This window comes from Columba livia, chromosome Z (assembly GCF_036013475.1).
Source record: "Columba livia isolate bColLiv1 breed racing homer chromosome Z, bColLiv1.pat.W.v2, whole genome shotgun sequence".
In the NCBI taxonomy this organism is placed as follows: Eukaryota; Metazoa; Chordata; class Aves; order Columbiformes; family Columbidae; genus Columba; species Columba livia.
The window spans coordinates 63,293,714-63,319,473 of NC_088642.1; the positions used below are offsets into that span (position 1 = coordinate 63,293,714).

Genomic DNA, 25,760 nt, shown 5'->3' on the forward strand with positions numbered 1-25,760 from the left:
TCATAAATTTACAAAAGAATAAGAGTAATGGAAGCAGGGTGGGAATGAGACTACATGGATTTGACATCTCTTTATTAATCAAAAATCACTTACTAAGCTTACATGATGCAGACCTCAGTTGCTACCCAGTACTGGATCAAGAATGTGTCTGTTTTCCACATGCTGTTCAGAAAAAAATTTGCATATCGTCATGTGAAAAACTAATAGCTCTTGAAGCACCAAAGCTGCTACATGTAACTAAACTTCGGCATTTTCAAGAGAATCTTTCTTTCAACTAGAATTTATGGGTCTGATCTACTCTTATTTGAAATGCAAATGTCACCCACGCTTCATCTGTTTTCACAACATAAAACCTCTGGCAGCACTGAGTAAATTAAAGGTGGGTAGAAGAACTTAGAGGCAATATCAGTGGAGCTATCATTCCTCCTTTAGGAATAGACAGTAATAAAAGCTCATAAAGTTGTTGTCCTTGGCAAGATTTCAAGTATAAGTCTCTAAAACACAGCTTCAATGGTCATGAGTTGGCAAATCATCCTTTTAAGTCTCACATGCTCACATATATTGTGCAATTTGAACTTGTCTTGACATCACCAATTTTTAAGTTGGACAAAAAATTCAGCATTTTGGAGTTTGTTGATAATGAGGAGAAAAAGTAAAAGAAACAACCTGGTCTTTAAAGAAGATGTTAATTTACAAAGAGAACATGTACATATATAAACCTGATGGATAAAAAGCAAGGCGAGGATGGCACAGGAATTCTAAAGGAAAATTTACTTTGTTAAATAAAGCATCTGCTGAACATCAGGTACATGCTTCTGCCAGGATAAGTTTTGGAAGACTTATCCATAACATTGTGCATAGCGTTTTATCTAACAAGTTTTAAAATTGAATGTAGCTTTGAAGAGAGTGAGGAGAGCACAGATGATAAGTTCCAAGAAAACATGGTCATAAACTTGAACAAGTTTTCCACTCCCACCCCAAATACTTTTAAGAAGAAGCTTTTGACAGATTTTCAAGCTCTGAGTACTGCATCTCAGTGAAAAAGCCAGATGAGGAAGGGTAAGAAATTTGTCTCTAAAGAAAAAAAATAAAAAATAAAAGAAACATTCAATATTAAGCAACCTACTGCCTCCCAGGGCAGGTGGCAACCTACAGACAACACCTAGTGTGGTATAAAAGCAGAGTCATCTATGAGTTCAGCCACTGAAGGAACTTACAAGTGGAGCTGGCATGGCGTGCAAAGCAAGTGCTGCATTTTATGAACTGTGCAATAATTATAAAAGCTTTATTCAATTCATTTTAGCTTAAGGTATGAACACATGGGCTTACCAGGCATCATGAACATTGGAGCACCCTGCAAGCATGTGGATGCTGACTTACCTCTTGGGAAGAAATTCCATCAAACTGAATGTATGAGGTTGGGATGGGTGCTTCTAAACCAACCTTTTCAGTCTCATGGATAATTTTGTCCTTCACCAAATAGTTCTGTGTGGCAGTGACACAATAATTATAGAAATGGTCTCTCATGAATGATGCAGTTAATATGTGTTCAAGCAGAAAGAGGAGAACAGTAATTCCAGGCCAAAGGAGGACAGTGATGAGAGACCTCACAGCCTGAGGGTGATTTCTTTCCTGCTGTTAGGGGCAAAAAGGAATTTGCACTTCTCCACTGTTAAAAATCCTCGTCTTGCAGAATGATGTCAATAGCTCTCACTTAATTTAACCTTACTGAAGTCAATTGGGTATTTTACATGGATTCTTACTATTTGTTTCAGATCTGAGTCAATTCACAGTGGAACTACATCTCATGCTTACCAGACTTGGCCTTGAAGGGAAGTGGTTAAGCTCCGCTCTGCCAAGTTGGCAGAGAGTGTGTAGCTCTGCAGTCAGCTGATCCAGTTGAGTTGCTGAAATCAAATAGCACATTCCAGATTAAATTACTGCAGCAGTCTCATATTGAGCAGGGTTTCTGTAGGGGTGGCGGGGAGTGGGTGACCGGTCCAGCCCAATGACATCACCAATAAGGTTGGAGGAAGAGGTGGAGGAGAAGGTGGAGTGGGTGGGGGCAGAGGAAAAGGGATGCTGAGGAGGAACAAAGTGAGGAGATGTGCACTGACACATGAGATTCTTCAAACAACAACAGCAACTGCAGCACCAACAAAACAACAAACAAGCCTCTTGACATCTGTGTTATTTTTAATGTGCCAGAGTCTGGGGAAGGGACAAGCGACAGCAACTTCCACCTACATCCACAGTACACAGTGGAAGGATTAGTTCTTCACACTTGCACATCCAAGCCAAAAATCAACCCACTAATTCTAGAGAAACATGCCTGACAGCCATACTGAGCTAGGTGGTGATTTTATGGAGCAATGGGATGGCAACATTTAATTCAATTTTTTCATATTAGAAGCCACATCCTAGCCTCAGGCAGCCTCGCATCACAGTCTCCAGCAGAGCTGCACCACACATCTGGCTTGTGAGGTATGTCATGTTTTGGGGGAAGAGGGGAAGGGACTTCACACTGTGATGCTACAGAACCATCCCAAGACTCAAGCCTTGCCAGAGACAGGGACTTAAGTCTCATTCTCCTAATTGCTGGTGGTGGCTGTGGGAGGTGCTCTGGATGCTCTGCCCACCTGGCTGTTCCCAGGGAAGTCTCTGCCAAAGTGAATAGCAGAGCAGAACCACTGCTGGTAGCTGGGAGATAAACCGCTGGAAGCAGCACTGGGAATCCAGCAGGACAAGAGCATACACGTGTCATCCAAGAGCAATTCTAAGTCCCACCCCTTTGCACACAGCCTGAAGTGGGGGGCATGACTCCTGCATAACCCAAACTTACACCCTTCCAGCATGTGAGGCTTTGGAAAGGGGTTAAGACTAGAGATGTAGGTTCCCACCTCTGAGTAGGTAAATTCAGTTTCCGGAGCAATTGAAGAAGGGACCAAGATCTGACTGTTTCCCTGATCATTTTATATTTCAGTACCAAAGTAAGGAAAGAAAATTCCAGCAGAACAAACTTTTAGTCAGATTTAGTACTTCTGATGCATATTTTCCTACATGTAGCTGAAGACAGAGCTCATAACCCAAGTAAACATGATTCAAGCCTTGAATTGTTCTTTCCAGGGAAAAGGGGATTCTTTATTCCACCACTTTTTTCTGTTTATTAATAATCCTTTCCTTCTTTTGTGTGTTTACTAGTATGATTTTTCTCTAATAATGAATTCTGTCTCTAACCTTTTTAGAAAATGAGGCACAAACAGTATTTTTCCAGGCTCCATACATCTTAAATTACTGTATCTGCCTGGATGCCTAAAAACCTAAAGATAAAAACCAAGAGACGGTCACGTCCTGCCCAGAGGTATGAGTGTGAGGAGAGGTGACTCAGGTTCATGGGTCCCCTTAGTTGGAAAACAATATACACAGTACTTCAGGTCCATAAACAAAAGGCCCAATTAGCAAATGATTTGGCAGAAGGATTTACATTATTATAGGTTCAGTTGGTAAACCTAAAAAGTCTGTGGCACATGCAACACTATAAATCTTATGTTACCATATTACTTGTAAAATGGAGCAAGAGAATATAAGTATAGGAAAGAAAGTAAAGAGACAGAGATTTCATCATCCTTACATCTCTGCTTGATGTGTGATGGAGTTCGTAGTCTCAGATCCAGCAATGTACGCTGTCCTCTAGTGTCTTGATCAGTTCATGTGATGAGATTGCTGGGTTGAGTGGTCCTCAGGCTGGTGGGTGGGCACCACCAGTGTTAGCACAAGGTGGGCCTTTAGAGCCCTCTGGGTTGCTCGTTTGCATAATATTTGGTCTTTTGCAGAGTTGTTATTGTGAAAGATAGAAAAGTCTGGAGGGGTGATTGTGAAAGACTGTCAGTTCTTCGGCCATCTTGAAGAGACTTGGCTTTTCTCTTAGTGCCATGCTGGGCCTATCCGAAGCTACCTGCTCTCCAACACGCCCCTCCACCCCACCCCCCTCCTGTGTCAGTCAGCTGGCTTTTGTCTGTGGCTCGTTAGCTTGTCGTTGATATGTAAATCTCAGTTCACCTTATACTGAATGTCCCATCTCCTGCTTCTTGGTATGTCCCATCTCCTGCAGCCAGATGAACTGTTTTTGGCACAATGTTTGAGCCATTATTCTTTTCAGTCTCTGACAAAGACATACCATGTAACTACCCACCCACCTGACCATGACTGGGCTTTAATTTTGTTTAAATCATATTTACTAAGCTTAGGAGATGGAATGGTGGGGTTTTTTATCATAATCAAATTTAAAAGTTAGATTTAGAACAAAAAGAGCAAAGAGCCAGTGAAACACAATGATGCAGTCAGGAGGTGTGAAGCAAAGAAGAAATATCAGAGAAGAAAAAAAACATTGGAAATTTTGACAGGTTATTTGGCATTGTAAAATATGGCTTGTTAACTTCAGAGCTGCACCTCTGCAGGGCAAGTTTGAAGAACAGAACATGTAAATATTAGGGGGAAGTGAACCAAAGTTGCTTTAATGCCACTGGACTGCCTATGGCCATCAAGGTCCCCAGGCTGATTTAGTCTCAGGCTACCTGTTCTGTTTAGCAGAACATCCTACAAGCAAATAAAGTAGCAGAAGGCTACTCAGATAAGTCTCAATTTACCCTTGCAATAGTACAGTTTTTGTTTATCCATCTATAACTATTAGGTTGTTCCAACTATATTTAAACAACAATGGATGTCCAGTCAGAGCCATATATTAATTGCAGTGTACTGTTTGGGCTACAGTGAGAATCAAGATCAACACCTGTGGTTTCAGGGACTGGAAAAATACTTACAGCAACTGAAACAAAATTCAATATTTAAATAGATCACTGTTCTGTGCACCAGATTATATGGATTTTATTCTATATACAGCTACACTCAACTTCAGCATCTCTTCATGCCACAACTTGTCCTTCCCTCATTGATGTAATAATATTTGTCTATATCACTTTGCAGGCAAACTGCAAACCTTAGTGCACGTTATTTTTACCTACTGCAATTGAATATACTCTAAGACTGTGGGGTGGTGGGTGGTGCTAGGAGAACTGTACTAAAACAGAAAAAATATATCTTTCCGTCTCCATTCTTTTAAAAATCAGGAATAGGTGGGGTCTGGTGAATAAAAGATCATGCATGACACGCAGAGGCTTTTAAAGTACTAGAAGAAAGGGGTTATGGAAGAAGAAAGAGATATGCTCAGGACTGGTAAAGCTTCTGAAAAGGAAGTCAGAAAAGATTAATTTGTAGGGTCAGTAAGAGAGTACTTCAGAGGAATTGGCTTTCATATCAAAGGTACTCTACTCAAAAGACATCTCTCTGAAAAAAGACTACAAAAAGTAGATCTAGGAAGAATAAGTTTAAGTCTTTGTAGCACTAACCTTGAGGAAAGAACTAGTAGAAATGTGATAAAATTTCAGCTTAATGGGAAACAGCAGTAATTTAGTCAATACAAAAGAGTGCAATGAAAATCCACCTGCTGTAGATAGGTGAGGAACAGAAGCTGTTAGACAGTTTATTCCTGATGGCAAAGCAATGTCACTTAATGTGATAAAGGAAGAAAGAAAATTAAGAGCATATATCATGAAAGGGTATGTTGCTTTGAACAAGAAAAATATCTAGCAGTCATGTGAGTATGCCCTATCTCAGTTCACAAGCAGAATAAGATGCTATATCCACAAATGAAAGCATGCAAATTATACAGACTGTAGGACTAGAACAACAACAACAAAAATTCATACCTGTTCTCTGCATGTTTTAATTGAAATTGAAGGAAGATGTACATCTTCAAGAACAAAAGTTAATATATCAATTCAGTATTCAAACTATGTGGATGTCTCTTGAGGCCTTCCAGAACAGAAAGTTGATCAAGTGTGATAGCTGATGAGTTGTCTATTATTCACATGGAGGTTGTTCAGAATTAATTTAACAATCTCATTTCCCATGAAACCTGAGGCTGTGTTTTGAGCATTTTCCAAAGACAGAAAGGTGCAGCACCTTGTAAATTACTCACAGGGGGCTGTATTTCCTCCTTTCCTTCCAGATTCACCTTTCCTTACTACAAGTGTGCATCGATGGACTCAGAGCTAGTTCTTGAGAGTTTTTATTTTCCCATCAGTGTTTATGATTGTCATACATGGGAAAGTCCTTCTCCTCTTATCCATTGTAACTGTGGCAAGGCCACAAGTTCTCATTTGTGTGAGAGTCTGCAACAGTAAAATCTTCCAAGTAAATAATTACCCACATATTCAACACAGATTCAAGACACACAGGTATGTTTTATATCTAGTAGAAATGCACCACTAGTGACAGAAAAATACTTTTCCTCCACCACTCGCTCAGGGAGCATGGATTTACAACTGGAACATAGCCCAGAACCCTACACAACAGCAATATGAGAGCAAAACCCAACAAAATCTTGAAGCACACACAAAGAACAACAAGCAACTCTTGAACTAGTCACACAAAAAGTAAAGGCCGAAATATTTTTAATATTGTAAGTATCATGCATTTATTGTGCAGCAGTAAATACCATAGCACTATATGAAAAACAACGATGATGCCAGATGGCAGTGACAACTGCTGCTGATATAAGGCAAGGCTTTGTCTGAATTATGCAGCTATTGGGGAACTGCTGCAACTGAAGTAAAGGGGCAGGTCTTCAGGGGAAATCTCCTCCAAGCTACAAGTCATCCAGACTTTCAAGAAAATAAATTGTCAGAATACCAGCTTGGCTAAACAGGAACACATGGCTGAGCTGCAGTGAAAATGGTCTTACACATGAGGTGGAAATGAGGACAGGCAGCAAAGCAAGACCATAGAAACATTGTCTGGGCAAGCAGGGATATTGTCAGGAAAGCCAAAGTTCAGGTAAGGTTGAAATTGCCAAAGGACTCCAAGAACAACAAGATGAGGTTCTATATGGACAGATATATAAAGAGAATAAAAAAGGAACATGTCATCATGCAGCTAAATAAAGCAGTTGAATCAGTGACAGTGGATGCATAAAAGCCCAGGCTACTCTGTTTTTTTGCCTTAGCTAGTTCTCTTTAATATATTATCAATGATCTGAATGAGGTGATCAAGCACACAGTCAGTAAGTTTGCACATGACACAAAGGTGGGTGGAAGTGTTGATCTGCTGGAGGGTTGGAAGGCTCTGCAGAAGGATCTGAACTGGCTGGATCAATGGGCCAAGGCCAATTGTATGAGGTTCAAGAAGGCCAAATGCTGGGTCCTGTGCTTGGATCACAACAACCCCATGCGATCCCACAGGCTTGGGGAAGAGCGTCTGGAAAGCTGCCTGATAGAAAAGGATCTGGGGATACTAGGTGACAGCTGGCTGAACATGAGCCAGCAGTGTGCCCAGTTGGCCAAGAAGGCCAAGAGCATCCTGGCTTGTATCAGAAATAGTGTGGCCAGCTTGACTAGAGAAGTGATCGCTCCCTGGAACTCAGCTGCACCTCAGATGCTCTGTTCCATTTTGAACCCCTCACTAGAAGGATATTGAGGTGCTGGAGTTCATCCAAAGAAGGGTAACAGAGCTGCTGTAGGATCTAGAGAACAAGTCTTACGAGGAACAGTTGAGACAACTGTGGTTATTCAGCCTGGAGGAAAGAAGGCTGAGGGGAGACCTTATTGCTGTCTACAACTACCTGAAAGGAGATTGTAGTGGGCTGGGTGTCGATCTCTTCTCCAAAGCAGAAAGTGATAGGATGAGGGGAAATAACCTCAAGTTGTACCAGGGGAAGTTTTGGATATGAGTCAAAAATTCTTAACTGAAAGTGTTGTCAGGCATTGAAACAGGCTGTCCAGGGAAGTGATTGAGCCACCATCCCTGGAGGTACTTAAAAAATGTGTAGATGTGGTTCTTAGGGATATGATTTAGAGACGGACTCAGCAGTGTTTGGTTAATGGTTGGACTCTATGATCTTAAGGGTCTTTTCCAACCTAAATGATTCTATGTTTCTATGATTCTTGAATAATTTTGGCCTCTGTGAGTCCCTGGGGCCTGGTAGAAAGCATCTAATGGAGCTTGATCTTCAAAAGTTTCTGGAAAAATCTCTTGATGACAGGTGAAAGTAAAATGTTGCCGTCATCTTCAAAAATATCAAGAAAGAAGATGCAAAGAGCTACAAGTAAGGTCAGAGGTGTCAATCAAGGTGTGAGGCTGGAGCCCTTGCCCTGGAAAAAAAGAGACTGCAGGACTGGGGCTGGTTCAGCCAGGAAAAGGGACAGATTCAGAAACAGCCAACAGCAGCTCAGGCATTAAAGAGAGGGACTGAGGAGCTGCAGTCCTTCTGTTTTCTAAAGTGTTCAAGTGGAGGATGAGACACAATGGTCATAAACTGAAACAGGGGAGGTTTTCACTGAATATTAGGAAACGAAATTTCACTGTAAGAATAACTGAGCAGTAGAACAGATTTCTCAGAGAGTTATGTCAACTCCGACATTGGACGTTTTCAAGATCCAACGAGACAAAGTCCTAAGCAACCTGACCTGAATTCAGCATTGACCTCCTTCTTCGAGTAGGAGGCTGGACTGCAGACTTTCAATGTCCCTTCCAGCTGGAAGGACTGTGAGAGTCTATAGAAAGCTGATGTGGGGATGAAGTCTGGCCCTACTGGTTTCTGAAGCAGGAATTAAACAAAGTTTTAGTTACATTATCTGGTGGAGAGCTCTGTGCCCAGCAATCCAGACTTCTCATCTTTGGTTCCTTTTTTTTGTCTGTAACCTCTTTGTAGGACTTTTTTTCTGTCTGTCTTTGGCTGTTCAAAGCAGATTCAAGGTTTCACAGGCGACAATTAGTGTCATAATACGGAATAAGAAGTAGCTGTGTAGGATGCTGAGCAGTGTCAAATTGTTCACATTTAGCACAATGGTATGCTTGAATTTTGACACTGTGTGAGAATCAGAGTGGCTTTAAACAAGAATACAATACTCTTAATGTTCTGGTAGTTCAGCAATAAGAAAAGCACTTCAATTCTAGTATAGAGATTAATTTTGTAGAGTAGGGAGAAAAGGATTGCCACATGATGGATGAAAACAGTGGTCCATTTAGACTAATTTATTCTTTTTGAAAGCAGGAAGTAACAGATGCTTTAGAGCAGAGGTGTCAAACTCATTTTCACTGGGGGCCACATCAGCCTTGTGGATGCCTTCAAAGGACTGAATGTAATTTTGGGACTGTAGGAGTAGTTACATTTATGTGGCCCCCCAGTGAAAATGAATTTGACACCCCTGCTGTAGAGGAAGTTGCAAAAAGGAGGTATTCTGTTCCATCTGCTATAGCTGGAGCTCCCACTAAAGTAAACAGGATGTGTACATATGCATCTTTCCAATAAAGTCTCACTTCAGTAGGGAGTTATAAGTCATAAGAAGTGTAGTCCGCTTCATTAGATCTCACTACACTTAAATCATTTGAGGCTAGCCTTTACAACAGAGTTTATAAAATTAAGAAGCCGGATTCACATGTCTAAATAAATAAGAACTTTCAGATGAAATGCCAAACTTCTGATCCTGCCACCCTCAATAGAACTTGTGTGATTCCAGCTCTTTCGAAGACTCATCCACAACTATATATGTATCAAACAGAAACATAAAAGCCTATGCTTAGCTACTCAGGTTTGATATTTTTGCTTTATTTCTCTAAAACCTGTCATGACTAGGGTTCACCAACACCTGTAAACCCTTTACTTTTTCAAAGTGTGTAGATATTTTCCTGTCAAACCAATCTAAATATTTTAAAATGGTGCTCACTACCACAGCATCTGACTATCCAAGAACTGAAAACCTAATCCACCAAGTGAAGAACTCAGCTGCAAGCGGATAGGTGATACTTTTTATGAGCTTTTATTACTCCCTCCTCCCCTCCCCTCCCCTCCCCTCCCCTCCCCTCCCCTCCCCTCCCCTCCCCTCCCCTCCCCTCCCCTCCCCTCCCCTCCCCTCCCCTCCCCTCCCCTCCCCTCCCCTCCCCTCCCCTCCCCTCCCCTCCCCTCCCCTCCCCTCCCCTCCCCTCCCCTCCCCTCCCCTCCCCTCCCCTCCCCTCCCCTCTGCATTTACAGTGTGGTAGCCATGCAGGCTAAGGTGTGCTGCAGCTAGTTCCTTTGTTCATTTATAAATGGGTCTCTGCAAGTTTATGCTGATAGAGTTGCTACTCCATTGTATGCAATTCCTTAGTATTTCATATCTTTGCAATTGCCTTCCTCACACTCACTCTTCACCTCCCCCTGTAAAACTGCCAGTGCGAGGGTGACTGCAAAGCAGTCTTACTTTGAGGTGAGAAATGACAGACTTTATGCTAAGAGTCTCCCAATTTTCTATCAGTTTGATACAGCTTTATAGAATAAATTCCTCAAGTTAAAAAAAAAAGGGGGGGGGGGAGGGTGCAGAAGAAAAAAGAAAGAAAAGAAAAAAGGTTCATTTCATTGTGCATTTAAGTGAAATCTTTAAAACTCTTTGCATTATTTTATCACATCAGACTTGTCAAGTCACACTCATTTGAATGAGTGAGATTTGAAAACTTCTGAGTGTTACATTACATTTTCCATTGATATATGCCGTGAATCTTTATGGCTGCATGAAAATGAAGCCAAAAGTAAGAGGAGACAGCTCACTTCCAATGAGTGAGACTGGATAGGTTTGTCATATGTTTTTTCAGGTGCTCAGAGGATAGCAGTTCTAAGCAGAGATGGGTAATGCGGTTGACAGGTTTGCATGGGTTTAGACAAAGAAGAAAAACTGAATCAGAGAGACAGAAAGAAAAGGGTATGACTCTTCTATTGGAGACATTACCTTTGCTAACTAACTTGAGCCTCCTCTGGTACTCAAAAGAGGTAGAAATGTCACAGCTTTCTGGAGGCACTCTGGACCTCCTGCAATGACACAGTGCTCTTCATAGGAGAGAACAGGCATCACTCACTCTGCAGGTCATTTTCTTTGGCTGGAAGGGGGAACTATGACCCCATAGCCACCCACTCCCCTGTGCAGTGTCTGCTGTCACAGATGGTCCTAGCAAGAAGATGTTTATGTGGCAAAGAGATTTTGCACATGTTGCTTGCACATCTTTTCAAAAGCCAGCCACAGAAGGACCCTGTTCCTAATGTTCAAGAATATTTACCCTCCATTTGTGCATGCAAAAGTTGACTTTATATTCCCATCTTTGTATTTTAAAGTTACCAGACAGGCTTCTAAAAGTTTCTCTGAGACTTTCAAAGGAGATTTGTTTTTCCACGCAACTGAGAAGAGAATAACTGGTGAAAGACACCTTTCAGATTTGCACTCTGCAAGGATGTACTTTGTAGCATGTGCCTGCAAGTTGATATTTTTTGGCAAATGGAGCAACACACCAACGAGTCCATCACCACGTGCGTAGGGTGTTCAGGAATGCACAGTTCTAGCAAAAAGACTCATGAAAGATGTGAAAGGGCAGTGCTCGCATTTAATAGGTTTACTCCTGCCGTGAGTAAACAGGAAAACTGCTAAATTCGGTGGCTGATGGGACTGCACAGTTGAAACGCCCGCTGCTTTTGGGGTGCCCTATAATGAGGACTCCAGTTTCCCCTTTAGGAGCGCCCAGGCTCTGCTCTCCGCCGTCGCGGTCAGTAGAGGGAGATGTTGGTATGCCTTTCGGTAGCAGGTTTGACTCGACTGTTTTTTAGCCACTTCATTAATTCAATGTTTGAAATCAAACCACCATTTGAAACGCACTGGTATTAATACACAAGGGAAGACGTGTAACATGAAGAATTTCCACTAAACTTTCTACATAGCCACAGATTTCGAGTACTTTTGTGGGATGTTTTTGGAAAGTCAGTGCAGAAGAAATGTTGGCTCTTATAGCAAAATTGTCTCAGGAAAGAGTTCGTGCACCAAGGTGTTTGTTCAGTATTCCTGAGGCTGAAAACAGATCAAAGGTGATGATTTTTAGGAAGACAGAATTGAACCTAAAAATATATTTTTGTTGTTTTGGGCATGTGACTTACTGTAACCATTTTAAAGGAAGAGAAGCATGGGGTTAAGCATTTTTTTAGTGATATTAGCATACACTGGATAAATATATGAGCATACTTAGATGCCGTGGTTATGTTGAGATCAAAGTTGATCAGTTTTATCTTGAAGTGCAGTAATAATTAAAAAAAAAAATAAAAATTCATTCAGTCTGGCTTACCTAAGGGGCCACAGAAAGTATGTCAATTTTGTATCAGCTAAGCATTTTCTTTTTGTGTTCAGATTTCATTAGGAGAGAAAGAAAACCTAGTATTTTCATTTATTTTTCTGTTTGGCAGGAATATCTGCTAGCTTGGGATGCTGGCTCTAGAGCAAGCACTAGCTCCTCGTACTTACCTTCCGTGAGCAAAGAGAATGTCAGATTTAGTTTTAGACATCAGGAAAAAGGAGGTATATGGGACACCTGGTTCCGTTTTGACTGAAAACAGGTTTCCAGAGGAAGGTCTCTGCGGACTGGATCGTGAAGGTAAGTGTGAGCAGAGCGAGGTGCTCTGGTGGCACCTCTGCTGCTCTAGAGGGGAAGTGCCTCATGTTGACAGCTCCCCTTTCCCATTCACTCTGCAGATCTGTTTACCACTCTTTTAGACTCATTTGAGGTAAAACATGGTCACAAATTAGGAAAAAAAAAATGAGATAATTTTGTCTGGAAATTGTTATGCTTCCATGGTCTGAAACTGATGTTGAAGTCACATTCGTTAAATTTTGTTTTGATCTTCCCACTTTTAGGTCCTTGGATTTCTTCTAAATGTAAAAGAGCCAAAAAGATCAGGTGTTTCTTCCCACTAGAAGTTATTCAAATGCTAAGTCTAGATATTACCTGAAGACACAGAGACAACATCTAACACTGTGGCAAGGGAAACATGTTATTAAACACTCAGCTCCTCAGGGTGATGGCACTTGAAGCCAGATAAATTATATCTGTGACTTGCATTTCTGACGCTTGTATGTGGACACAAAGCTGGCTTCAGTCTAATTCTCCCAGCTGCTTCTCATGGGTAAGGCAGGCAGCACAGCTGCACCGGCCCAGATGCCCTCGGCAGGTGACACCATGCCATCCGGCCATCACAGCACTGGCACTGAGGGTGGCTCTTGCCATCAGTTGAAGGTTTGTCAATGGGTCCTGCAGGCAAAGGTCCTTCAAGAATATAAGTGCAGCTGGAATGGCAGGTAGAATCCCCTCCTATGCCATCCTCCATCCTATGTCAAGCTGATCACTCTTTCTGGAAAACGGTGTTTTTATCAGCTTTCGAAGCACAAGATTTGTGTTTTCCACATCCTGGTATTTCACTGACAAGTACAGCAGGTCTAATTTTTCCATTTTGACAATACAAAACCTCAGCAGCTGATCCAAAATTTGTGGAGTTCTTCCAAACTTAATTGTGTTGCAAACAAAAGCCATGGTAGGTCCTGAAAAAAAAAAAAAGTCATTTTTACTCTGCCATAATACAAAGTTTGTTGACAACTTGATACACACAGCATGCAGGAGATAATATGAAGTGACACAAGTCCTAATGTCTAAAAGAAATGTGAGTGATACAGCTTTCAGATTTTTTTAAAAAAAGCTATCTGAAAAGCAGATGCACTTAAAATAGATTTTAAAAAAGTGCCACAGTTATTAAGAGAAAAATTCTCTGCATTTCCTGGACCATGTTTTTAACTGGAAAAAGTATACTCAGGTAACTTTGGGGTAAACTTAGCATCACATAGAGCATTAATTTTAATGAAAGCTGTTTATTTATTTTCTTTTGAATAACAATGTAAAATGAAATTTAAATTGTAAATAGTATCCAGATACCACTAGTTTCCTGGCTCAAATTCTTCAGCACATATGGCAGAAGCATAAGCTTGTGCCAGTCTGCCTACTTTGGGTAATTTTGCATGCAAATAATTTAGTCCTTATACTGAGGTGCTAGAATGTGTTTAGTACACTTTAAAATATTTGCATTGTAAAAGGAGAGCTAATCTCCTGAGGAAAAACAAATTGATATTTTGTATTAAGGGACTACTTTGGACATTGTGTGTAACTGTTATATGGAAGATTATGTTTACAGTACAGCTAGAATTTTTAATTGACCTTCATAAGAGAAGGACCCACTCCTGCTTTGCCAAATTCATATTAGGACAGTCTCTAGTTGTCATTCACCTCAATGCTCTTTGCTACTCCTGAATCTTTTCTCTGATAATTTCATCACTTTGATAAAGCTATTCCCCATAAACAGGTTTAGCAGTGACTGCAATGTTTAATAAATACTCAGGAGGCAGGTTGGCTGGAAAGAAGAAACAGCTCTTATTAACAGCATGAATAATTAGCACAGCTGGGTCTGCTCTGGATTCTGGAAGTGTCTATTTCACGTTGGACATGCTTAGGGACTCAACTCTTGGCTGCTTCATGGCCTTGCTTCCTATCCATAGCAATGCTAATATATCCATTCCCGTACCAATAAGCTGATATTCAGACTTACATTTCCAACCTTCCCCTGCCATGCACACACACACACATCCCTTTCTATTATTTAAATTCCTCTCTGACAACATTAATCTTTGAAACAACATGTAGCTGGTGAGCTCTAATGTAGCTCTAATATAGTACTGGTTCATTTACTGTGAACCAATTCATTTCCTACGCTGCTTGCATTCTGTCCCTGTTGTATGTGGCTGGCTGTCTTGTGGCACAGAACCAGCACAGCTCAGTCCAGTTCTATTATGTTAAACTCAGCTGGTATTAGCTGGACACTGTGTCAGTGGTGATGCTGGAGTCAGCATTGACTCAATACCCAAGACTTCCTCTGATACCAGATTCTCTCAGGACACTGGAGACAGATCTGGATTCCCATGCATTTTGGGTCCCACAAAGTGCATGCTGTCTGTCAAGATGGCTTTTGAAAGGTGTTTTTTCTTAAAGTGTAGTTGTGAGTTCAGCCACTCATTTCTATAGTTTCAGCATCATGTGTAGGAGAGTGGACCACTAAAATATTTTCATAGTGTTTTGTGATGGAGGGAGGTTTTGGAACTATTTCGAGTTAGTTAATGTGATTATGATACCTATGTGGCTATTGCACTTAGAGAAAAGCTAATGAAGTTACAAGTAGGCTCCTTTCTTTCTCTTTTCTTCTTTTTTTTTTTTTTTTTTCAGTCTGAACACAGATTTTCTTGGCCCTGTTTACTCATCCACATGCAAATACAGCTGGCTATCTCTGCTGCAGCAAAAGCTCATCTGGGGCCTATCTGAACGCTGCCTTACACAGCTGCCATAAACACTCAGAAAGAAAAGTGTAAGTTCCTTGGGAAATTCCTGAAGCAGCAGCCCTTGTTGTGGTGGAGAGCCTGGGTCAGAGCAAAGGGTAAGGGACTGTGCAATCGACCATACAACAAGGTAGTGGACTTCAGGGCCTTTTCAATGGAGCTGTAAGTTGGAGCAGAATTCCTTTGTGATGACCAAAACTGTCCTGATTTATTTTTTCTGAGGATGTACGGAGAAAGAAACTGATTAATTAAGTCTTAATAATTTCTAAGTGGCTGTAATGTCTGTCTAATACCAGGTGAAATAATCTTCCAGCAGGTCCTGTGAGGGCCTGTTGACTTTCAACATATGGAGAAAGAATTAAATCTGAACACAAAATTCATGTAGATGCACTCTGTATTGTTCATGGAGTATTTCAATTGTGGCTTTTATTTAATTTGAATTAGCAGCTACATTATTTTGTTTTAGTGTATGTCTAATAGATATAATGGCTGCTAAACTGATTTTCAGACTTTCTAAAGTTCGGAGGTTTCCATTATCTTTATAAGAAACTTCTATAGGCTTTCTTATTCTGTATCATTCACAATCCAGATTAAGTCATCATTCATTACAACTTCGGGTCCATGTAATCCTTCAAAAATTTGGGAAGTTACTCTGTGAATTACCCCACATACAGAACTAATATCAAATGGCAATTTATGGGTTTACAAACCTTCAAATGGTGTATTTGAAGTCATCTGTCTTACCTCATCTAATTTGCCAAAAGGCAAACCTTACACACAAAATTACAAATTGATTATTTATGACATGTTATCTGTTGCCTTATATTTTTTCTTTGAATAATACTTAGGTGTTTGTTTTGATACTGTTTCTGGGAGGCAGGATGTCATGCTTATTAAACTCTGGTGAGGCAGGCTGTTTGGGAGGAAAACTTTCTAGTAACTACCTGATTCTCAATGGCTGTGCATTGAGCAGGCTTCAGAACAATTATGCATGACTCTCAGTTTACTCAGAGGCCTTTTGGATTCTGGATTATTTGGCAAGAACCCTGTAATGCTACAAGTGAGAACATCCCTTCTGTTGCTATCTTGTCCTCAGAGACTTTCTTGTAGGATACTGTACTACGAGTGAAATAGTTGCTATCTCACATTACTATTTTTTAATCTTTATTTCTATTTGTGTATTTCTATGTGTTGGTGATTCTGGGGAGGTAGCTGTTTTAAATATGCTATATGTACTTGTGTGGTAGAATAAGCCACTGGGCAATTGTAGGGCTCCTTGCCCTCAGAAAGGCTTTAGAGTTGGGTTAAATTTCCAGGTACTGAAAAAGCATTAATTACCAGAGACTCGGTTCAGCTTGTTGAGCATTTTTTATGTTGGATTTTGATGTTGGAAGAAAAAATTTAATTTCTGCATTAGCCAGCAAACATCCCCTTATCAATACCAGTAGTGCAGCTAACCACATGCTTACTAGGACTATCAAACTGTCAGTCTCTAAGTAGTATCAACAATTAAAGAGCCACCAATAGTGTTCTGAAGTGAAATGGTAGTGACAGCAATGAAGAAAGTTCAAATAGTCTTAGAGCTAACTGTGGACTCAGGCTCCTGCTCTACTCATATTTCACTAATTCATCATCCAGCCATAAGGCAACCATTTAATATTTCTGATGAAAGCTGAGATTCTAGAGTACAATTATTCAGCAAGCTTAAAAAACAAACACACAAACAAAAAACCCCAGCATTCATTTGAGCAGCTGCATAATGATATGATAGGTCTTTGTGTGAACACATCTGTTAGCATAGATACTTCCATAGGAACATTACCTCATCATCAGTGTATTCAGTCCTATACTAATAATATGATACCTATCTGTAGAGCAAGGTGCCAAACCAACTACAAAGACAGTTTGATGAGAAGCAGCGGTTGCTGATTTGTGAGCACTCAAACGCTTTCCCTGATTTGCAGGGGACCAGCTGGTTAGAATCTGAGCTGAATCAAATAATGTGCACTTTGGTGCAGGCCATCAGCTGTGCTGCTTTTTGTTCTTCCATTATGTCAAATCAAAGGAAGCACAGTCAGTCTTAATACATATCTGGGATCTCTTCCTGGTCTCACAGCATCTTTTTCTTTTGCTGTAACCTGACTTCCTGATTACAACCCATCTATGAAGTGGTCTTTGACCTATTTTGCAGAGGATTGTGAGACTTACTTAGGTATGTTTGTAAAATACTTTAAAGATCAAACAACAACAGCAAAATGATCCCAGGCTTTTCTCAGGGAAAGAAGGAGATTCTGATTCAAACCCCATGCCCCAGTTCATTTGCTTTGATTTTCACCCACAACCCTTTCAGTGGCTTTAGTGCTTCCTGTTGTGTGGGGCAAACCTTCAGAGGTGTTCAGCCAGCTGGAACCACCCGCTTAAGGAACGAAGTTAGAAATGGGGCCAGCCGAATCTGCAGCTTCGACATTTGCACAAGCACAGTTCCATTAATGTATTACAAACCCTCTCCACTTTGAAATATATTATGATCCACCATGAGGTGATGGGAGAAGAAATAAGGTAATTTGCAGAGGTATTGGTAGTGAGGACAGGAAGGGTGGAGGAGGAGAGAAAGAATTTATGATACTGTATAAGCACCTGCTTGTGTCCTCCTGACTTCCCCTTTTCCCAGCGGTTGCTGCCTCTTTTAGCAGGGAATATGCAGTTCAATATTAAAATGAGCTAGATAAATAGTTACACAAAGCAGCAGGCAATGTGAAGGCTCCATTTCAGTAAGCCACGATGTAGTCCACTGTGCCTACAGGTTTCTCATCTCCAATAGGCAATACCAGATGTAATTGTAATAATTCCCATTGTTCTAAAACAGTCCTGCTTCTTTTGGGAAAGTGCTGTCTGAGAGAGCAGCATCCTCTGAGCACCCAGGCTAGTGAAAAACACCGCTTGCATTCCACAGCCTTTTGCAGTGTTTTATCACTCAGTGCTTGCCGTAGCTCACAACTGCCTAGTGTGGGATTCTGTTTCAACGGATAGGCGGTGACAGGTACTGTATGTGGGCCAACAGGAACTTATTATAAACACAGAACAATAAGGAAGGTCTGACTTAGCGTGTTTGTGAAACTCCTATCTGTTAGCAATTCACTTCCTTTGAAAAAAACAGAAATGGGGCCTCTGCTGCCTGAGGGATGCTGGCACATCAATCAATCCATTAGGTAAGTAAATAAAGCAATATCTGAAGAATAAATCATTTCTGAAATCCACCAACAAAATCTTCAAATATATAAATTACCAGAATGAAATTACTCACGAACAATTTTGAGGCTGCAGTGCATATTCAAACATGGAGGAAAAAAAACAAGGAGGAGAACAGCAGGGCTAACTGTGAAACATTCATCTCTCTTTGATCCTCCAAATCTTTCTTTTACTCCTTCTCGTTCACACCCTATTGTGAGGGGAAAAAAAACCAAACCAAAACAACAACAACAAAAACACAAACAAAAAAAATCCCCCCCTGCAGTACATTTCCTCTAGCACAGAGTGTGGGTAAAACAGCTGCCTCCACAGCTGATGACACCATTAACTCCCTGTGCCTTCTCCACTAACCCAAAAACAGATGAGCCCCTGGAAGGCACCACGCACAGCTCTACAAGCAACGCGCCTGGCTCTCTCCTGGTGTTGCAGCATGCTGCCTCCTCTCCAGCAGGCACAATAGGTATATGAAATCAGGCCTTCTGAATAATTAATCCCTTATGTTGGGGGAAAATAAAAAAAGAAGAAAAAAAAAAGAAATAATACATTTAATACATTTGCTGATAGAGAAGTGCCCAGCAGGTTTTATTTTGTTTTTTTTAAGGAGGGCAGCAAATTTAAAGTTGGAGCTTTTTATTTCCATATATTAATCATTTATTGGGGGGAACAAAAAACCTAGCAATGATAGCAACTTTAGTAGGTATACTTTGTATGCTGAAAGCTCTGGTTGAACCCTTTCAATTAATTGTTATTATTATGATTTAGGGTTGTGAATCTCGTGGCATGCTTTTCAACTGGACTGTGCATCCACAGTCCCCGTGAAGAGGTCCAGAGACCACCTACCTGAGACTCTGCTCTTATAGCGAGATGGGATAGTTCTCAGGCAATGTACTTAAACCAAAAGTGATTGCCTGCCACAAAGCAATGAATTGAAAAGCCTAAAATTGAGTTTTACATTGATATTAGAATATTCTGGAGCCAAGACTTTTGTGGATTGGACTCTAAATTGGTTTAGTGTCACTTAAATACTCACTAATTTAACACCAGTTAAAGTGGCAATAAAACCACCTCCAACTGTGTTGAGCTGTCATCCTGTTTATGCAAAATAGCTCCAAATCTTAATACTAACTATGCTGAGCAATGCCGCTGGGATGAAATTGATGGTGAATGTGCATGGCTTTTTCGTTTTTTTAAAGATACGATGAGGCAGTCTAGCCAAGGGTTTTTAATTACTATTAGTACTTTAACATCACATAGTTATTTCTGCAGAACAAGCACTGGAGGGGAAAGTGATATTTCTGTAACAACTTTGAAGCAAGAAGTCTTTGTGAATAACTATTTCCAATTCAGTCTGTGCTTTGCCAAGATTCAAACAATGCCTCTTTACCACCTTGTAGTTATGTACCTTCCTTTGCAATTTGCCAAACAAGTGTGTTCTTGTATAATTGCTTTCTTTACAATCTCACTTGCAACTTAACCACAAATCACCTAATGTTTAGGACAGGGTCGGCATTCAGTGGATAAAGAGAGAAGGTACAAGAAGTGTCTTCTTTTGTGCCCATCCCTGAAAATAAGCCACTGAAGCAGTTAATGGAAATACCCTCCATTTATCCATGCCTTACTTTGCTCATGTAGGAAAAAGGTGCCATGAGCCATAAGGATGTGATCAGATCGAAGAGGGTCATTTAAGGTTAGTGTGAACCTAACTGCTGTATCTGGTCAGCAGACAGCCATCATCATGGGCAATTCTGGGTACAGCGCTGGGAGACAGAGTGCTTTGTGGTTCTCAACCAAAGCGGGAGGACCTGAAACCTCAATTCTCAAAACAATCCTGGTGTCTGAGTAATTATGCAGGTGGGAACCTTAATAATGAAACACATCTTGACATTTCAAAGTGTCTGGAACCATTTGAGAGAGGAAAGATAAGAAGTACTAAAGGAAACAATCCACACTTAGCAGTATACTGAAATATAATTGTTAAGTTTCTTGCTAATTCAGATGCCTCACTGGCCCATTTTGAATAAAGGGAAATAGATTTTGATGTTTTAGCAACTGAATGCCACCACACAGAAGGCATGTTTTCAGCAGCTCTGGTTAAAATATGACTATTCTATACTCCCCAGAGACTGGGCTGGTGCTCACTGAAGCCACTTTTGGGAGCACTAGGTTGATATCTACTGTATCCTGAGGCAGTGGTTCCATTTTTGCCAAGTTTTCCATGAAAGAAAGTAATCAAAGTCTGAGATAAATTAACAACTGAATGCTGGGTATTGGTGGCCAATGCTGATCCCATCCTGCTATAACATGTTTACAGGCACATCTGGATATTCAGAAAGAGCATGAGAAGTGCCAGAGCCCTGGGAATTCTCAAAACAGAGAGACAAAGGGGTGTATCAAGAGAGAAAAGAAGCAGTATTTATTGTTGCATCTCAAATGATCTCTTTTAAAAATTTTCCTATCTGCCTGTTTTCTCTAGTCAGGTAGTTTCTTAAGCTGGAGTCGGGGGCAATTAAAAATGTGTAGACAACTGTATCTTTCCTAGTTCCTAACCAGATGATCTAAAGATATAAACAGGTCTGGCCGTGAGTCTAAGGACAAAGAATTACAGGACGCTCTCACAATTCCATTTTCATACAAACAGTTTCTGCAGTGTTAGATAACAGTACAACCATGGCCAAAGAGACCAGCATTTAAATAGTAGTAGAAATGGTTATCTGCAAAACCACCACAATGCTTTTAGGATCAGCTTCTTTCACAGACAGAATATGTATACTGATGTCATTGTCAACAGATGACATCAGATGACAGATGACATTCAACCTGTTCTTAAAACACAGTATTTTTTACAACTCTGTGTGTACCCTGTTTGTGTCATCTCCTCATATTTAAGAAAACATTTCCTGATGTTAATTTCCACACACAACCCCACCTCCCCCCAAAAATTTCGTACCCCAGTAGCCACAGAAAGCAACTGATGACAGCCTCCTTTGTAAAAAAACCATTTATGTGCTGAAAGATTGCCATGGTATCTCAGCTGCCTTCCAGTTTCCCTAGCCTTTTCCATTCCCTCTCATTCCCGTTACCTTTCTTTGGACACACAACTTATCACCTTTTCTTTCCTCATCAACAGATTTTGGCTTCACATAATCACTACTTTTACCCTTCATTGGGTTCATTTTATACAGTAATGGCACCATGTAATCAAACAAGATAAATTATTTCTGCATAATCTCAGATAACAATAAACAGAACTAAAATTATTATTGTTTTAAAATGTTAGTAGTATCAGCCCAGCATTTAGATTAGGAGTAGAATGTAAAGACATAAAAAGGATTTTCAAAAATGTGCCAGAACTTTTCAAATGGCAGTAAGGAAACAAATTTAATCTTAAATTTCTAATGCACCATTAAGTAAAATATTGTCTAATGCAGATGTTTTAGGTAGCTGCGACAGTGGAACTTTAGGAAAGGGGTACCTGGACACCAGTACCTTGACATGTATCTCAACTCTCTTTCCTAGAGACAAGGAATGTTTTAAAAAATGTTACCTAGGAGAAGGTAGGATTGAATTAGGTTCAGTTACAGATTTTCTGTTTCCTAAAATGTTTCATGTTTGTTTAACCAAATGCTAACATTGGTCCTGTGTCACAAGTCTGTCATAACCAGAAGGACCATGATATAACTTACAAAATGTATTAGCACTTCACACTATCTGCAATGAAAATGTCCAGCCAAAATCTGTCCTAGCTGAGCCATATTTATTCTCCAACTCCTCTTGCCAAATGTGGATGACCAAATCTGCCTTTGATCAGTTTAGCTTCCAGTTTCAGACCTCCCAGAATTTATGCAGGAGAAAAATTCCCAATCAGAGGCTCAGCTGATGTGTTGTCATGAGGTCTTATGAAAACATGATTCACAGAAAAGGGTGAACGAGTTATTTTGTAGTAGCTCACAGATATGACTGCATTTGTGATGCTATGCCTCCTGGAGTACCTACTCAGATTGTACTGCTGTATAGTTTGTCATGACCAAAGACTTTATATTTCTGCAGAGCTCAGCATGTCAGCTCAGTGACATGGTTCCACCATCATGGATTAAGGGGCGGTGGATTCATACACCCTCTATTGAAAATGCATTAGAAATATTGCATGCAGTTTATTCTCTAGATTGTTGTGATTCCTTCTGTATGGAGGGAGCATTTACAGGTTTTTTTAGAGGAAGTTTTCTTAATTTCCATTTTTTTCCTTTTGCAGCAGCTCCTAATTCATACTGCCATAGCCCAGTAATGACTTAATTTTCAGGATGGAGTATATCTGTGCAGATATTGTGAAGATAAGATAGTGCTACTTGTTCTCATTCAGCCACTTTTAGAGAAAATATTAGTGACTTACTACAACACAATTACAAGATTGCCATTCAGGTGTGTTTCCCATCTTATAACTGCCATTTTAAAATGTGTTTAATAATTAGCACCAATAAACCCTAACTGGCATGGAAGTAAGTCTTGCAACAACCACCAGACAGTAGGTTTACTTCTGCACACCCACACCTTGTCATGTGAAAATTACTTCAGTGCTTATCTTATAATTGCTGCATTTAATGTTGTTTACATTGTTTGGAACACTTTCTGACTGATTTTTTTTAACCACTGAATTTGTATATAGAACAACAAACATTACTCTTTTGCTCAATAAAGTTGAAGTTAGAGTGAATTGTTTGTAGTTCTAAATGGAGGGGGATATAGTTGATATACATTTATCTCCTGCTAAATTCATGCCTTGGAGATATTCTATATGGACAATAAAAAGCACAGATGAAGATACACTTTCTTCACTACTCTTGGTCTTCCTGACTACAGTAGGTTCTCATGCTCCTTCTGCACAGTGAGACAATAAAAACATAATATATTTTGTTTCAGAAGGACATGTAAATATTAGCGGGATAGATAATCCCCAGTCTAACACCACCAGTAGTTAGACACTTCACTCTGGTGGAAGTGACATATTTGGCCCAAGAATCAATATTTTGTCTATACCTGTTTGCAAGCATAGTACAGTCACAGTTTTCTGGATATGACAAGATGTCTTAAAGAGGTAATTCTTATGAAATCTCAACACAGAGGACTAGAAACATTATTCATCTAAAAAACAATACTTAGCTATCCACTGCAATATAGACACATGTATTAAAGGACAATCTGCACCTTTATAAACCACAGTAAAGCTGAAAAAAAACACCCTAAGAATGAAACAGATGGCATTGGTTTTATACCACTCTATCTACCAAGTATAAGAAAGATTTCTGCACAATTGTCCCTTCATAAGCTATGGATGCAATATTTTTTATACCTCTTTCACAGAGCAATCAGTGGTACAGAATTTCTACTTCAGGTGTGGAATTTTCTAGTTGCAATTTTTTAATCCTTCCTGTCTCCATAAGACAATTACTACTGAATCAACAAATGCTATCCAATGAAAAATGGCGATGGACTCTTGGGAAATAATGTAGCTCCTTACTGATTTGCAAAATAAAACCTGATTGTTGAGTGGATGGATCAACAATCTCTATTTTTCTTTCAGTGACTTTTAGTAAAGAGTCAGGTGGAGTTATATTTTCTTTGAAAAGGCCACTGTAAATTGTTGTTCACCCAAGAGTAGGATTAAAAGAAATAGGGTTATAGGATATCCATCTTTAGATAATGAATATAAATTGATCTGTAAGACATGGGGCAAGGTGAGGGAAGGGGAATCTTTCTTCATCCCTCAAGCACTAGTTCAAGCTTCCATGACACCTTACTCTTTGTACGTAGAGTTACCACTTCATATGTGTGCTAAATATCTATTCAGAAGGTGTAAGAGATTTTGCAGTTGGCCTGGTGTAAACATAAAATGCATGACCCCTACCCTGAAAAGTATTTGTTGCTGCTCTTAATGCTTTTCTACTACTGTAGAGCCACAGAGAAATTATCACTGTGTAAGAGACATTACAACAGGCATATTATGCTCTAGAGAGAACAGATTGAAAAGCACTGTGTTTTCCCCAATAGACTGTGATGTCTAAAATCAAGCCTTTTTGGCAAGATCTGGGAAGGGTTATTTTGTTTTGCAAGTCAATGATTCCCTTGTGACTAACATAATACAGTAATGCTATGTGCTTTAGGAAAGCTGATGCAATATCATTGAACACTGAGATCATCAGGGCAAAGCACACCCTATACCTTCAGGCTTCTACCGTTAAACTAGCTATATCTCTGATTCAAATTTAATTATTTCAGCAAAATTATAATAATATTCTGTGATCTTTATATTTTAGAGGGAGAAGATCAGTAAAGAAACAAATGAGTCCACCATCTACATGACAACTTGTATAATGCCATATATTTGTACTTAGGCATCTGCAATGGCAACAAGCTTAATGTTTGGTGGGAACTGATCCAGCAGTCTTCAAAAGAGAATACCTAAATGAAAAGGGAGTGATACTTCCCAGATCCTCAACAGAACTTTCAATCCTTTGTAAGGGCCTGAGGAACATATATTAATATCTGTGGCAACAAATATATTGACAAGTCATAATCTGATTAACAATCCAGCTATTCTCTTTTACATGGTAAAAAAAGCCAATTTTTCCTCCTCCTGTCCATAGATTTGGACTTATGACACTGTGATAAGCTCAGGGTAAGTTCAATAACCAGGTGCTCTTGGCAACTGTGTTAGGATAATTCATTCCATCATGCAATGCAGCTTCCTGAAATATGTGCCTGTACTGTGAATATAACACACATAATTTCTGAGACAGAGTGAGACCAGTATTCTACCAAAAGTTTTAAAATTTCCATAATTATTTTAAGTGAGCAAAAGCCTAAAGAACCACCTAAAACAAACCACCAGGACAGAAAATTCAGTCCTTCTGTAAACAAATCTAAAGCCACTTTTATTAAGGTAGACTAAAAAGTTTAAACTAAACTAAAAGACTAAAAGTTTCCATTACAGAAAGTCTTCTGTCTTTCTGAGGTGCTTCACAAAATATGTTTTGAAAAACATTAAGCTTTAAAATAAGCAGTGGTCATCTCCTACCTTTTCACTGAGTACAGTCCAAGAGTTGATATTTAAGAAGTCATACTGATTTCAATCTATTTCTGTTTTTCAATTCTGACAATTCAGTCCCCCATCTCCGTTTGTTTCCAAGCTTTTCTAGCTTGAAGAAGGTCTAGAGGACAGTGTGAAAATTTCATTGTCATCAT

The 25,760-nt window shown here is 39.9% G+C and overlaps 1 long non-coding RNA gene across 3 annotated transcripts in view; it reads right to left on the bottom strand.

Annotated features, from left to right (window-relative positions):
• Positions 1-11,436: 11,436 nt before the first annotated feature.
• LOC135577299 (uncharacterized) overlaps positions 11,437-25,760 on the bottom strand; it is a 29,204-nt gene continuing 14,880 nt past the window's right edge. For 2 of the 3 annotated variants that reach the window (XR_010468990.1, XR_010468991.1), the window contains 2 exons: positions 25,594-25,726; positions 11,437-13,439 (listed from right to left, as the gene is read on the bottom strand). This is a non-coding gene — a long non-coding RNA (uncharacterized LOC135577299). The remainder of the gene's footprint in view (positions 13,440-25,593; positions 25,727-25,760) is intronic. The other variant, XR_010468992.1, reaches the window with a different exon arrangement.